Here is a 15,774-nt window from a genome sequence, read left to right as displayed (position 1 = left end):
CAGAACGTGGTTAAATATAAAAACACCGGCTGAGGGAGAAGGAGAGATATGTCAGTGGAAGTGTACTGCTGATCACAACAGGGACGACTACAGAGAGATCTTAATGGAGGTCTGGAGTGGTGGATAAATGGCTACTCCGGCCGGGTCGCACCACCAGTCGGCACCGGTCCACAAGTAAACAAGCGACAGCACACATGCCCTCTTATACCCCACTTTGCCTCAATCTGCTGTTGCAATGCTGCAAACTTCTCCATATCCAATTGAAAGAGGATGAGAGTGGAGGGGGAAAATGTCTCCTGGTGAGACTTGTGTGATTTGGGGATCCAATTTGGCAGAATGTTTTCTGTAAACAGTGTAACTGCAGCTTGTTTTCAGAGAACGCACTAGAGAGCAGCATTAGGCTGTTCACTGTGTGGGGAGGAAAGAGACAAGGTTCTGGTAATAAGGTTCTGTAACCCCAGCAGCAGATCTACTCCGACTAATGACAGTAATTAAAGAGCCCAGCTCCACCAAGGGACGTGACGTGGGATCGGCTCAGACAGGACGTAGAAGAGACGTAGTTACAGCAGAAGGCAGCGACCACAGGGCTGTGTTTCAAAACTTTCACGCTGAAAAAAATCGGTGGCTGAGTGGAAGGCTAACATGTGTTATGAGGGCTTGTAAATATTTAGGCATTCTTACAAGGGCATGTGGCTGCGACTCTGATGTCATTTCTCCTAGGCCTATCATTTGCTTTAGTTAGAGGCTGAAAACCCTGTGTGGAGCAACTGTAAACACAGATCTGTCAAAAGGGGAATACTGGGAAACAGTGTGTCACAGGATAAAAATAAACTGCAAGAAGAAGAAGAAGTTGTCTGCATTACCATCACATGTCTGACCAACTGTACACGGACAGCTTGCAGAGATGCAGATGTCATGTCTACGGGATTTGCACACACCAGCATAAAATATCTACCAACTTCTGTTTTATTTTTATTTTCTGCTGAAAAAGTTGAGAGGGGAAACAAAACTGGGTAGCTTTGAGGCTGCCCAGATGAGTCAGTGAGGAATAATGCATGTCATCACCCCTGCACGAATAGGAGTGTGAAGCTGGGGGGCAAGTGCAGACACCCAAGACATAGAGCTATGATGACACCTCCACAGATCTGCATTTCAGAAGACAGCTTCAAGCCCCAGGCAGGTTTGAAGCACCAGGATTAATATCCACGTAGACTACAGACACACTGAGCGAGAAAAGACAAAGAACAGAGTTGTGGGGGAAAAAAATAGATTCGACAGGGGGAAAAAAAGTTATGGAGTACAACAGAAAAGATAAGAGACTCTGCTGATAAAGAGAAGTGGAAAGTAGGTTCAGCCACGGAGATGTTAACAGGAAGTTATAAACACGAGGCCAGTGATTTCGTCCACACTGCTCCAGCACAAGGGTCATGGTTGGCTGATTAGACACAACTAATGTTCCTGTATATCATCACAAAAGCAGAGCGTTGTGCACTCCTACATGCATGGTTTTAGTTCACCACAGTACAACAAGGTAAAGACCTGACTCACTCATATGACCTAGAACACTCAAGTGTACAAGAACGTGACAAATCTCACATCCACACTTGCTGCAAATGCAAATTTTCATTTGTTTTTGTGCATATGTTCTTTTTATCTTTTTCGCTACATTGGGCAGCTAATTTCCTCATGGGAATTGATATTAAAAGCATTTAAAAGAAACGCATACCTTAAAAAAAATATTGCTTCCGCAGCAAATTGGGCCTCAGATGCGCCCAAATTTTAGTACCGAGTGGTCACTAGAAAAATGTCAGCTTCTAAGGTTAAGGCAGTATCTTTGGCAGTATTATTACTGCTGCTCAGACTGCTGCCACAGTAAAATGGTCTGTCAGTTTACAGATGAGAGAAGCAACAGAGCCAGTGGCATTTAACTACATTCTCAGTAACTTTAACAATCGCTGTATGAACAGATTTTAATGGGTCCCTCTCGGATCATAGGCTACTGAAAGGCCACGATACCCCCCTCATTTAACAGAGACAAGGACACGATACTGACAAAAAAAGGATTTCATTTTTGTAACACCATTTCATAATGAAATGTAATGAAAGTAGATATCTTTGCATATATACTACATCATCCCAGCTTGATAATAAGGTTGTGAATTTAGATGTGGACATGCTAGAAGATGTATAGACACATATAAACTTTATGTATTTATCTAATGTGCTGTTGAATGCGCTGCACTTTAAAGTCAATTACATGTGCACTCTGCTTCACATTTTCATTTCATTCATTTAGCATTAGATTTCATTATAAAAACACATAATGACCAACGGCAATTGAGTGTTAAAGGAGGCCCTCGAGCTTCACACTGACAAGCACAGGTATATGGAAGATCTCGTCTATCCGCCATGAAAACTTGCAAGACTTCAAATTTTGAGTGAAACAGACAAGCAAGGGGACAGACACCCAACCTCCAGCAGTGCTGCCACCCACATGTCCATTTCCAGCTGCCAGCAGGTTTCAGCAGATGCCAGAGATAATAAGGACAGCATATGGTTTCTCAAGATCTAATATTGCTATTGCTAGTTTAGGCCTCATGACTGCACACTTTATATTACGGTTTCAAATTTGAGCAGTTATTCAAATGTAAATCTGAGCTTCATGAACTGTTTCCAACACACTCAAATGATCAAGTCCAAAGAAATACACAATAATAATACTGGGCTTATTTTCTAAAAAAAAATAAAAATAAAAAATCCGTAAATGAAACAAAAATGAGGTGCAAATGTACTGCCTTTCTAAATATCATTCAAAAATGTATTACACTTAAAATTACACATGCACATTTCTGGCCAGCCATCTAAAATGCCCCTCTTTTGAATAAATAAAAATATGTAAATACATAAATAGATAACAGCTGCTTGCAAAAGCAGTTATTAACCGAGAGACCTTGTCTGTTGGTTACAAAATAAAGCATGTAAGTACTTTTTTAAAGCAATGTCTACGTCTTTGCAAAGGTTGTATGTATACTTTGCAAGTGACTTGCTTCTGACAACCGTTAGATTCATTCATCTCTTCAACAAAGTTACACTTACACGGAGCATTCCTCTATGTCTTCCTCAGTCTGCCACATTATCTCCCCCCTTAGCTCTCTCAGGTTAGTGTGACCTTCATCTCCAGCTGCTGCCAATGCACTGACCCTTCATGCATCTGTCACCCACCAATTCTGGCTGAGGCTCACGTCCAGTCCTTCATAATTAATCACCCAGTGTACATGCAAAACCTAAAAAAAAAGAAGGGCCAGTACTTGACAGCAACTACCATATTAACATAAACCAGCTGGTCATCATATTAGCTGTAAAGCAGAGGTGATAATTAAAAATGATCTTGGCGGGAGTAAATTGGTCAGTTTGAGGATTAACTGTGAAATGACTCACATGGATAAAAATGAATTGCACCCTCCGGTGCCTTGGCTGCGATTAAATGGCACTCGACGTGGAGCAACTCAGTCAAGAACAAAAAGTGCAGTGAAAATGCATTACAGGTGGAATAAGTGGCTCTACACAGTTTCCATTATTCTGTGGTTACTGTAAGCCTAAGTCCATTTCAAACCCAAAGCTCTCTGAGAAAGATATATCAGCAAGCTGCCAAATCCTGCACAGGCACCCTCAATTTGCACAGAAATGAAGCGTCGACTCATCTTCAATATGTTAAAGTCTGTGAGATCTGAGTCATCTTTTCATCATAAAGTAAGGGAGGTGGCCCAAACATCGGCTGTCACATTACACTGATTGAAGCAGGCACGACCGACTTCCCTCTGAAGTGTTTAAATGGATAGTATTTTGATAGCCATACGTACCAGACTCAATTACCAAAGCAAAAAATAAATTAACTTCCTGCTCTCTTTTCTCCTGCCAATACAAACCTCGAGAAGGAAGCATCTGACAAAGATTTCCCAGGATAGGAAACAAGGTCACTCCTCACTTTCATCATTTCTGATAAGCTTTCAGATACTTTCTTCTGTGGTGTCAGGCAAAACGCCCAGCTGAGAGTGAACTTTTGCCAGTGGCCTGAGTAGGTGTGCTGGCTGACAGGCCTCTACTACACAAGTAGCATCAAAAGCCTGTGCAATACTATGTGTCTGTCTGAGACAGTCAGTTCAGGTGCCATAGTGAAGTGGTTGAGGCACACATCTGTAATCTGTCACTGACTTTCAATACTCACTTCTGCAACCTCAATGCCGTTGGGGTAAATCCTACTGTTGTTCCCAAAATATCTTTTGAACAGCAGTGGAGATCTTGCTTTCCTCTGGGCCAACTATTTTCAAGTAGCTGCCTACCTCTGCACACCCTATAGCACACCAGCCCACTTCTTCTAGGCTCTGTCTTTTCAAAGATACCAGGATGTCTCAGCTCTTATGCAGAGCATCCTGCCCACAACCTCTCAACCAAGCAATTAAGGCAGCTCCCTCCTCATGTGAATCATTTAGCTCTTTCAGGAGTGTGAGCATGTTTACAATATTCATCATGTTCCTCTTACTCATGCTCTAAGCACTGAGAGAGGAAGGAAGAGTCACAATAGTTAAAGGTAGAGGTGAGGGCAGAAGAAAAGCAGTGTGGGCAGGAGTGGGGAGAAAACCAGCAGATGCTGGCAGCGGTGTGTAGGAGAAATTATGTCAAGATGGGTTGACTGCATGGTGTGGTTGGTTGTGGACATGGGATGAAAGACAGTGTGGGTTGAGAAAGTGTCAAGGTTGTTTTAGAGGTAAAAGTACACCCTGCTGAGCTGTACTTGACCATAATGTCTGGGGCTGAAGTGTTTGGTAGGAAGCCTGCGGATAGACCAGATTAAAGCATGGGTCGCAGTGAATTTAAAACTGTATGAGGTGCTGGGTTGGAGATGTTGGGTTCATAGACATGCCAGGCTGGTTATCTTCTGCCACAGAGCCTATCTCATAGCCTGAGAATTAGCATGATCACACCTCACAAGTCTGCTACACATCTGCTTGTTATTTTTGATCTCAAGTGCATGTCAGAAGGGGAGAAGTGTTGGGTAGAAAGCGAGGCAGTGTGAGGTACAAACAACAGCACATCAGAGCAACAGGGTGGGGTTACAGACAGGAAAACTGTTGAGGGGATAGTTTAGGCCGAGGCCAAGGAATCCGAGGGCAAGGTTGGCCACTGCCAAACCCAGACGAGATAAGATCAGGAATCCACCTCAGCATGACGTCCCTTCATCACAGGATAATCCTCAGACATGAAAAGACGAGCATATCTCCAATCTAAAGGAAATCTCTATTCCCCAGATTCTTTAGCTGCCTAATGCCAAGCTGACACAGCCGTCAGGCATCTGCCCACACTCCTCTGAAAACTATGTGTACCTTAGATAAGCAAGAGGAACAAGGTAATGCATATGGATGTTTCTCATGTGTGGAAAACCTATTTTATGACCACTAAATTTACAAAGTCCAGTGTGAAGAGCGAGATTGTTGGTCAAACACCCAACAACATGTTTTTTATAAAGTTAAAGTAGGTCTAACAGATAAAGCAATATAATAATGATTTATAGTACATCCTGTGTTTAGTAAGGACAGGAAACAAGGAGATTAACTAGTAATTTAAAATGAGCCACTTGCAATGAACCATTGTCATACACTTTTCATGTATCAGTTTGTTTAGTGGTGTATTTCTGCCTGTGCACTGCGGACAGGAGGCATGGGATTGCCTGTTGCTTATGAGGATTATGGTACTATTTTCAAAATGAAAATGACAGAAGTCAGTAATCCAGTGCAAAGGAAACAAAAGAGACTGCGGATGCCTTTAAAATCATATGACCTCAAAAAATACTGCCAAACTCTTCAAAATGAGGCGCATGCTTCCAGGACACGATGAGGTTTCAGCTATCTGAGAAAACTGTACAACTGTAAAAAAGAGCAGGGTGAACTTTAGCTCACCCAAAACATGTAGGAACTTAACAGCTGAGTGCTCACTGGCCAGCAATTCACCGCCTCCGTTTTTCAGCCGGTCACAGGCTACTTCGCAGTATCCAAAAACACTCTAAGTGGATCTCATCACAAAGTTTCATTTCCAAAGCTCGCGGCCTATTACACTAAAAGGGGAAGGAGGTGGGGCGGCCTCATGGAAATGCCTGCTTTGTTTGTGTGTTTTCTCTGCCTTCCTCATATTATCGAGCATGAGCTGGCATTCGGCTTTTGGGATTGTTTTTGCAGAATCCTGAAAACTAACATGACCTGAATGAGAAATTTCTCCTACTCACTTGTCCTGAAAAGAGTATCTGAGATGAAAAAGTGTTGTACGCTTGTCTTCTTCACCCTTGCAGGGAGCAGGAGAAAACATTTATCACCACTCTCCTCTGCGCAGATAAGGTGTCTCTATTTATTCAGAGCAGAGGAGATAAACACTGAATGAAGCATTGTGGGGCACAGAGAGTGTGTGAGTGAGAGAGAGAGAAAGAAGACAGAGATGGTGGAAAAAAGGGACAAGGAAGCAGCTTGGTTTTCAATTGCTTGTGTGTGTCCATGTGAGCAGATGGCATCTATCCCCTGAGCAGTCAGGAGACTGGAGGCTGACCCCCTGCTCTAACCCCCTTCCAACCAGCACTTCTACCACCGGCAGCCGCCTTTCCTGCTTCCACGTGCCCCCTCCATGCACTAATCCATTCCCACTACGAGACTGTTGGTATAATGTTATTTAATGGGAGTAATCCGCATGAGATGGAGCACCCTGTGTACAGTAGATCTGTCTACAAGGGCTGGAAGAAGGCAAGGGCTGCGAATAAAAGGACGATTTAGGGGCGGAAACAAGGCAGTACAGTGGCGTGTTGAGGGCTGCGCCAGGGACTGAGAGATACAGACTGACAGAACTGCACAGGAGATTCAACAGGGACATGAATAGTGCTTCTGTCTCCTTGTTCTCCACAAGAGAGACACAAGACAGAGGGAGGGGAGGGAGAAAAAAAGGAGGAAAAAAAAAAGAAAAACAAACAGGAGGCATTGCTCACTGCTACTTCTGTCCTCTCCGATGCTGATGTACAGCCTAGTGTCCAGAGGTGAGGAACACAGCTCATGTGCCCATTTCTCACTGAAATTGCCTGTGTTCCAGCACAGACTGCTCCTTATGAGGTGACCAGGCAGATGCTGTGGCTCTAGTGCCTCAGAAATAAAATGCATGGTTTAGTGAAAAGCATGTCTTCAGGGCTGTTTTTTCCCCCCTCCTCTTACAATCAGCTGTTGAGTCTGAGAGGAGCAGAACAAGTTTGCACCCAGACAGTGATCAGTGCAACTATGAAAGGCTGAAATGCATTTCATAAATCATGCACAAAAACTGAAATTTCGTGCGTAATTTGAAATCTTTAAGAAAGCTAACACGTATTTGCTTGTCACTGTGGTTCAGAGAGCTTGTTTTCAGGATTTTATCGGCACATATGTGGGGAACAGAGCAGGCAGTCAGCAACAATAAGTGAAACAGTAACACGTAAAGAGCAGCGGTGTTGTATAAATAGAAGTAACAGCGTTCCCGGGTACGGTTTACGCACCCGTGCCGTATCAACAGGGCGTATAATAGCCTATCAAAACTTGGTGCTCGTATTTACCAGGGTCTGAAATTGAAACTACGGCGAAACGGTGAAGCAAACAGATCCAAACCCCGCTTTGATGGGATACACCAGTTTTCCCGGAACTCACCTTGGAGGGAAAAAAAAGAGCGAAGAGAGTAGTTGCACAAGCGCGAACAGTCCACGCTGACGAAATTCCCACCACGATGGATTCAGAATAAAAAAAAAATAACAGAAAGACGTCCGTAAGCAAGTTTACATTTTACTCTTCCTCACGCGTCCCGGGAGCAGGTTTCAGAAAGGCACTATTCCGTAAAAAAACGGGGCTACTTGGCTGTATCAGTTCCCGTTCACAGGCGACACGGGCAACTCCTCAACAAAAGAGTCTCTGCTTAGAACATCGGCACTTTCTCCACGCCCAGGTGCCGAGTCACATGATAGAATCCAGGTGTGCATGTGTCTCCACAAGCCGCGGCTCACTTGGAAGCTACACACCTGTGGGATGCGCGTTCGCCTCCACTGTCATCTGAACGAGCCGGAGGTTGTGTTCGTAGGGAAGAGGAGGAGGAGGAGGAGGAAGGAGGGAAGAAGCGCGCACTGGAGGAGAACGGACGCGACCGGGAACCGAAAGGAAGCAGCCTTTCCCCTCCTGTCTCTCTCTCTCTCTCTGCACACTGCCGGTGTGAGGGCAACAAGCGGGAAGTAGTGCGAGGAGGGGAGGGGAAAAAGGGAACAAGTTGTGTCGTCTGTTCGCCGACGCACCGAGATATTTCCGCGGGCGCAGGGAGCTGTGTGGCGGCAGCAGCCCCGCGCTGTGCTTCCCAAAGTGTGGTCCGGATCCAGCAGCAGTGTGGGGGCGGTTCCAGGTCACTCCAGGCAAAATACCACCATATTCACATGGAAGTGGAGCAAAATAATACAAAGTGAGGCTTTTGGATCACTAACGTTTCCCCATCTCACAACTGTGTGTATATAAAAACCGAGTCATATATTATACACACACACACACACACACACACACACACACACACACACACACACACACACACACACACACACACACACATATATATATATATATATATATATATATATATATACAGCACACACACAATAACCATTTTCCTAGACACATTGCTTTTACACATTTCATAAATAAGTCCCTTTAATCATTTTAAAAGGCCACCTATGAAGTTAATGTACGTAATTTTGTTTTTTCTTGCAAGTATTTCGAAATATGCTGCTACCAGAATCACCCAATAAGCATTTTCCCACCATCAGACAATGCAGAAAAGGCTTAAGTATTAAAAATTTACAATGACTCAGTTTTTCAGTTTAAGTGTCCCAGTAAAGGGCAGACAGTGACTCAGCATAAACTGTACCAGAAACCTGAAGCAGCTAAATGGAATTCAGCCATTGTTACTGATATTATTCCCACCTCTACTTCCCCTGCTTAGGTCAACGTGTCTTGTATAGATGTATAGTCACCTAAATCTCTCTAGTCATGGCTACCAAAGGGATATTTTTTTAAATACAAATGCCTCTAAAATATAGAAATTATATAAATCAGGAATGTTTAAAGTAAGATTTTTGGAACTGTTAAAGGACCAGTTCACCCAAAAGTCAAAACAGATTGAGCTCTTGCAGGTGTTTAGAAATATGCTGACACTAAAACAACCCAATAGAGACTTTCCCACCAACAGCCACTGTAGAGAATGTTTAAGTATTTACAGTGGTTCACTTTTTCAGTTCAAGTGTCCCAGTAAACCTCAACAGTGAGTCGGCATAGACTACCAGGAACGTGAAGCAGCTAAATGGAATTCAGCCATTGTTAATGTGATTATTCCCACCTCTACTTTCATAAATGTGTAGTTACCTCACTCTGTCTAGTCATAGCTAGCAAAACGATTTTTTTATATTATTTTTTGTTTTCCGATGCCTATAAAATATGGAAATTACATAGATCATGTCTGTTTAAATATTTTTTTTGAAAATGTTAAAGGGCCGGTTTACCAAAATGTCAAAACAGCTTGAGATCTTGCAGGTGGTTTAGCAATATGCTACCAACAAAATGAACCAGGAAGCAGTCTCCCACCAACAGACAATGTATAAAAGGCTTAAGTATTAAGCATTTACGGTGACTCAGTTTTTCAGCTCAACTGTCCCAGTAAACTATGACAGTGAGTCAGCAGAGCCTATAACAGGAACCAGGAGCAGCTAAATGCAGTTCAGCCAATTTTAATGTGCTTATTCCCATCTCCACTTTCCCTACTCAGATCAAAATATCTTCTGTAGATGTACAGTTACCTGGTTCTGTCTTTTTTCTAGACAAATGCCTCTAAAATACCTCCAAGAAATGCCATTAATTAGGTATGTTTAGGTCGAAGTTTTGGAAACATGAAAGGGTCAGTTCACCTGAATGACAACACTAACAAGTCATCCTGTGGTGCAATCACACACATTGTTTTGTTTTTTCTTGCAAGTGGTTCAGGAATATGCTGCCACCAAAAAAGCACAATAAAGATTTTCCCTCCAACAGATGCTGTAGGAAAGTCGTAATTATTAAACATTTACGGTGGTTCAGTTTTTCAACTCAAGTGTCTTGCAAAGCTGTGACAGTGGGTCAGCCTGAAGCAGCTAAATGGAATTCAGTCATAATTAATGTTATTATTTCCATCTCTACTTTCCTACTCATTTCAAAATGTCTTGTGTGAAAAAGCCTATGGAGGTTTGAAATAGAGAGGTCAAGAGTAGAAATTCTTCCTGCCGCAATTCTACTCCAAACCAGCAAATGTTTGACACCATAATACCTTTATTTTATTTTCATTTTCACAATTTCAAGCAGATAGGAACTTTCCTACCGACAACACACTTGCCCATTTCTCACTGAAATTGCCTGTGCACGGGGACAGACGGCTCCTAATGAGTTGACGGCAGATGCTGTGGCTGTAGTGCTCCTGAGATGAAATGCATGGTTTCGTGAAGAGCATGTCTCCAAGGGATTTTTTTCCTACAAACAATCAGCTGTTGAGTGTGAGAGGAGAAGAACAAGTTTGCATGTAGACAGTCATTAGTACAGCAACAGGGAAGGTTTAGTACAACACTGTAGCAGAGGTATAGGCGTTAACATTAACAGTGGCTCAGTTGTTTTTCATTCATGTATCCACAGACAATACCAGGACCCTGACACTGAAGCAGCTATATGGAATTCAGCCATTATTATTGTTATTATATTTACCTGTGCTTTCTCTACTCATGTCAACATATAGAGGTGCAGGACTGTAGTCAGGATTTATGAAATACTGAGATCGGGAGGTGAAATTCTTCCTCCCGCAACGCTACCACAAACCAAAAAATAATGTTTGAAACCATAATACCTTTATTTTATTTCACTTTTGTCTCAAAATAGACGATTTGAAGACTTTGTACAATGTGCAGTTTGTGTGTAACTGTGGAGTATAACCGTCTCCTCAGCTCTTTTCTCCACCTTCCAACAGGCAATATTGAGGACATGACCTCCGCATCTGAGCAGCCACAGCCATTTCACTGCAGCTGTTCACAACATTTGAAGTCCCTCCACGGTTATCGATTCAACCCCTAAAAGCTCATCTCCGTGTATCAAAGTTATTTGTTTAGAGGTTTTTCACTTGAATATAATCCCGTTCTGCCTTAAAATGGTTTCAATGTACCTCTGCGCTGTCGCTTCCTCTAGAATGCGAGGCTCTATCATGTCCCTGCTTGTATCTACATCCACTCCGGCCCGATCACTGCAGCTCAAACACACCAGCTCACCTAGAATTCTGCTCAGACATTAAAACTTCTCTGCATGTATGTGATCCAGGAAATCCGCATCCGTGTTTTTGACATTGTCGTTGGTACACTGTAGTTTCAAGGTGGAATTGTTCAGTCATGGTGATGACTGTTTGTTGTGCATATGATGTGTCTTCCAGCATATAAAAAACGCCATATAGCAACGTATAAAACTTGATTTTTATCATCTTTTGGGGTCATTTGAAAATACATCTTGCATTGTGTGCCTCTCCAGAAATATCACGTTTACTCAGGAAAATCAACAGACATCACTGTGGACAGCTCCTGCCATATATTGTGTTGGACAGATATACACCAGCTCCCAGTGAAAGCTGTTGACAGGGAGGTCTGTTAGTTTTCCAGGGAGAGATGCGTTGCTGTTGAGTTACCATTTGTTGAGCATCACCCTACAAGTTTCCATTCCTGCTGCTTTGGGGTGTCAGCTACCTTTAAACCGAACTGACAGTAATTGTAAATTAGCTGTCACTACAAACTCTACGTGCAGCATGTCTGTTATATTTTAAGTGACTGAGTGTAATGATGTTAATTGCGCTTTTCCTGTTAAATAAACAACAAAACAAAACATAAATAAACCATTGGTATTCCACACAAATGAACACAGATTAATGTGGAAAGGGAATCTGGGGATACTGCTGGGTATAAATATATTTTCTGAAGCAGCCACTCCTCCTTTATTTATATTTCACTGAGCCCCATTTGCCTATGTCCTTACAAGAGCCGTATTAGTAGTCATTATGACACAAATTATTGGTGTGCTCGCTCTACCTTGAGCTGTTGAATCGTTAATCACAAGATGTATAATTTTCTAGCTCTTAAATCTAGCTAAGTTTTCGAAAGTGCAACAATCTTTCATTGCCCCGTGAATATGTAACAACCTCTAAATCGGCCATATGTCTCGGTCTCTTTTAGTCTGAACTTCACAGAATCTTGACACATTCAGGCAGCGAGGGGCTTAAAGTAGCATTGATTTCAGATATGGGCCATATGTGTTTAAGTACTGCTCAAGCTTGATTGGCTCTATCGTCACCCAAGAGGCTTTACAAATAGCTCCTCTTTCTCTTCGAGCCTACTATCACATAACGCTGCAATTCGGCACACTGAGTTTTGTGACTCCGTGTCACGCCTTGTTGTGTGGCTGGGTGTCAGTTTTGTGAGTGATTTATGGGCATGTAAATGAGGCTGTCTGTTGAATGAGGGAGATGTGCTGCCTTTGCCCAGCGGCTCCCGGAGCAAAGATTGGAGACTGCGTGGGTGTGAGTCAGTCCCTAACTGCTGACACAGGCACAGCGCTGGCAGAGATTCACAGAGCAAGATGGGGAGATGGCCTTCACAGGTCCTCACATTGACTGATGAGATCAAGAAGAAAGTAGGCCAAGCCAGACAAGTGTCAGGCAAACACACACCCAGAGATAGAGTGAGAGAGACAAACACTCCCCAATCACACGTAGAACTGGGAGAGTGGAAAGTGGCGGGGTAGTGCCGGGTTGTTGTGGGTCTGAGTTCAATATGTCCAGATCGGTTTGTCTAAAGAGTAATAGGCTGCTGAGTCTTCGAACATGCCAGCCCAGGGGAACTTGGTTGTAAGGGAAGGCCAAGTCAAGGCTCTCTAAATTCACTAAAGTGGAATAGAAGTTCACTTTGTTCTACTAGATAGGCTGACTGTGATGACATTTTGATCAATGCGCCTATACCTTCCTGCAGCTTGCCTTTATGTTGCTTGAATAGTGATGATCTGTTATCATGCTGGTGTCAAACACTACCATTTGTCATGCAGAGTCCCTTAGCTGGCCCGGCCTGTAAAGCGTTTGACTATCAACATATTATACAACCTAATTTATGATGCCGTATTTCAGTTGTCCATAATGATGTAGTGGTCATATCACATTCAAGGTTCATAGTTCAGCCTGTCTGCCATGTGGACAGATTGCCCTCTGTTGGCCGCAGCTTGTACTGTCTCATAAGCTCATTAACAAACAGGAGTGTAACAATTTAAGTCCTCCCTAGCTAGCTTCTTTAAGTAGAATATAAATATTGCAGTGGTTTATACTGTAATTGTATAGCTTTTTTTAAAATTGTGCATGATTTGTCAGTGTAATGCAGTGTACTGTCAGTTCTAGCGTTCCTTAACATCCTATTACAACTGTGTTTCACTGTATAGCCATTTATTCTGTTTATACATCAGGGTCCAATTAGGGGAAATTAAATTACACACACACAAACACACACACACACACACACACACACGCAGAGACGCATTTGTATGAGATCAACTCTTTCCCTAACTCAAACCTATTTCCAGCCATTTTCCCAAAACCACATCTTAACCCTCACCTCAAACAGCTCTTTAACTCTCAGATGCATAAGTGGGTCAAAAATGACCTGATGAGGTTTTTTTCTTGCAATATCTGTGTAATGAAAAGTTTTTATCATTTCATTTTCCAGCTATTCCTCAAGAAACATGTTTTCAGTATCCTTCCATTTAAATGTTTAAGCTATGTTTTATACTTTTGTAATATTTGTATTAGTATCCCAAGCTCTTTATTGATGATAATATCATACAAGAGGTGATGCAGTGCACAAACATGAAGGGATGGAGAGTAGCAACAGATAGAGGAAAAGAGTGGAAAAATGTCAACAAAATGGTTGTTGAGATTCTTCTACTGCGGTTCTGTGTAATATTCTTCTTTTTCAATTATCAGAATGTTCAAAATATAAAGTGAAAAATAAACATATTTCAAACATGAAATCATTATTGTGTGGACAAAATTGTAATACAAACAAACAATACAAATTATTATTCTTAACCAAAATGGCATAAAAACACATTGATTCTTATACAGGTCATTTTTGACCCACTTATGGAAGAGTGTAGGGTCCAATCACTCGTGCATCTAAGGATTAAAAGGGCATAAAAATATGAGGACAGTCCAAAATGTCCTCAGTTAACACTCATTTGCACAAATAGAAAAACAATACAATCTGCAGTCCAGTACAACAACACTAATTAACAAGTGGTTAATTATTAACAAATATAATATTAGCACCTTGTTTTTGACCCTGTTCCCACATTTGTGTGTCACTTAGCAGATCTGGTACCATACATATGTTTCACGTGTGTTTTATCTGGATTTTTTTTCTTTGTGATTACAGTAAATAATTTGCATTTAGCAAGTCTTGGTTAATTATATGGGTATGCTGTTTTTTTTCACTCATACAGATGGTGTAATTATTGTGAATTTATGTCACACTAGGAAACATTGGACTTGCATAGAGGATGCTCTGTTAATTACATGCTATTGGGTAAATAATATATATCACTTGACCTTGGCTTACATTTAAAAAAAAAAATGCACTACAGCATTCATTTTTAATAGAGGAGGTTGAATGAGTTGCTGACTGTGCTGTGTTTATGCGGCTGTTAGCCAGTTCAGTACAGAATCAGGTAAATCTTATTCTACACACTCTCATGACTATGCCCTTGCTATGTAACTGTACTGTCAGTATGTATCAGTCTTGTCATTTCTTGTATCACCAGGTGAAGGTTGCCACATATACGGTAGTGGCAGAGACAACAGATGGAGCGGTTCACAGACACAGGAACTTGTCATGGTGGTGCGTGATAAAGGTGTGAAGAAAGACTCAACGGGGAGATAGGGGAGGGTTATTTAAAGCGTAGGCAACACTCTGAAATGAATGGCTTCCTGACCTAGCAAAGTGCACCTCCAGCTGTCAATATGACTCATAAGTAATCACGTAGGGAGGGCTGAGATGTGTGAGTAACCGTGCTACGCTAACTGTATGCAGACCTCACTTCCTTCACAAAGGCACGTGCGACAGGGAGACATCAGGTTTGGCATGAAACGGACAGACAGGCTTATGGTGCTGTTCTGACTCAGTCTGGGAATAGCCACAAGCTGGGAATAGCAGGGTGGCAGCAGCGTGTGGGTTGGTGTGAACAGTCTGCAAGATTGTGTGTCTGGTTCTGCATGTGTGTAGCAGTCAGAGGGAAAGAAAGAGAAAATATCTGAATTAGGAGATTGAATTACAAAAATGCTGCTTGGGTATAAAGTATATCACAGACTTGTAGAATTAATATGTAGACATATACTGTATAAATGTTCTGCTGCTTTGTGCCACCGAAAGTAAAATACTGAATATGTGGCTTTGACCTTGAAGTTTAGGTGGAAGCTAAAAGGAGCCATGAGCGACATTTGTCTTCTCTTATCAGATGTCCCTTTATGCTGCCTGAGCTGTCATTTTACCCAAGAAAAATGTCATTGTTTTCCTCTCTCTGCTCGTAACACAATCTAATCACAGTTTGCCCGGCTCATCCTGTATTGTCCAGGTGGCCCCAGTCTGAGGGAACAGAG

General features: G+C 42.2%; 1 protein-coding gene across 3 annotated transcripts in view; it reads right to left on the bottom strand.

Moving 5' to 3' along the window:
- plxnb2b (plexin b2b) overlaps window positions 1-8,392 on the bottom strand; it is a 120,719-nt gene extending 112,327 nt beyond the window's left edge. For 2 of the 3 annotated variants that reach the window (XM_055009143.1, XM_055009144.1), the window contains exon 1: window positions 7,704-8,392. The gene's annotated coding sequence lies outside the window, so the exon portion shown is untranslated. The remainder of the gene's footprint in view (window positions 1-7,703) is intronic. The other variant, XM_023278570.3, reaches the window with a different exon arrangement.
- Between the last annotated feature and the right edge of the window lie 7,382 nt (window positions 8,393-15,774).

This window comes from Amphiprion ocellaris, chromosome 3 (assembly GCF_022539595.1).
Source record: "Amphiprion ocellaris isolate individual 3 ecotype Okinawa chromosome 3, ASM2253959v1, whole genome shotgun sequence".
Taxonomy (NCBI): domain Eukaryota; kingdom Metazoa; phylum Chordata; class Actinopteri; family Pomacentridae; genus Amphiprion; species Amphiprion ocellaris.
The sequence above is the reverse complement of the archived record's forward strand: the minus strand, read 5'-3'. Positions and strand labels throughout refer to the sequence as shown.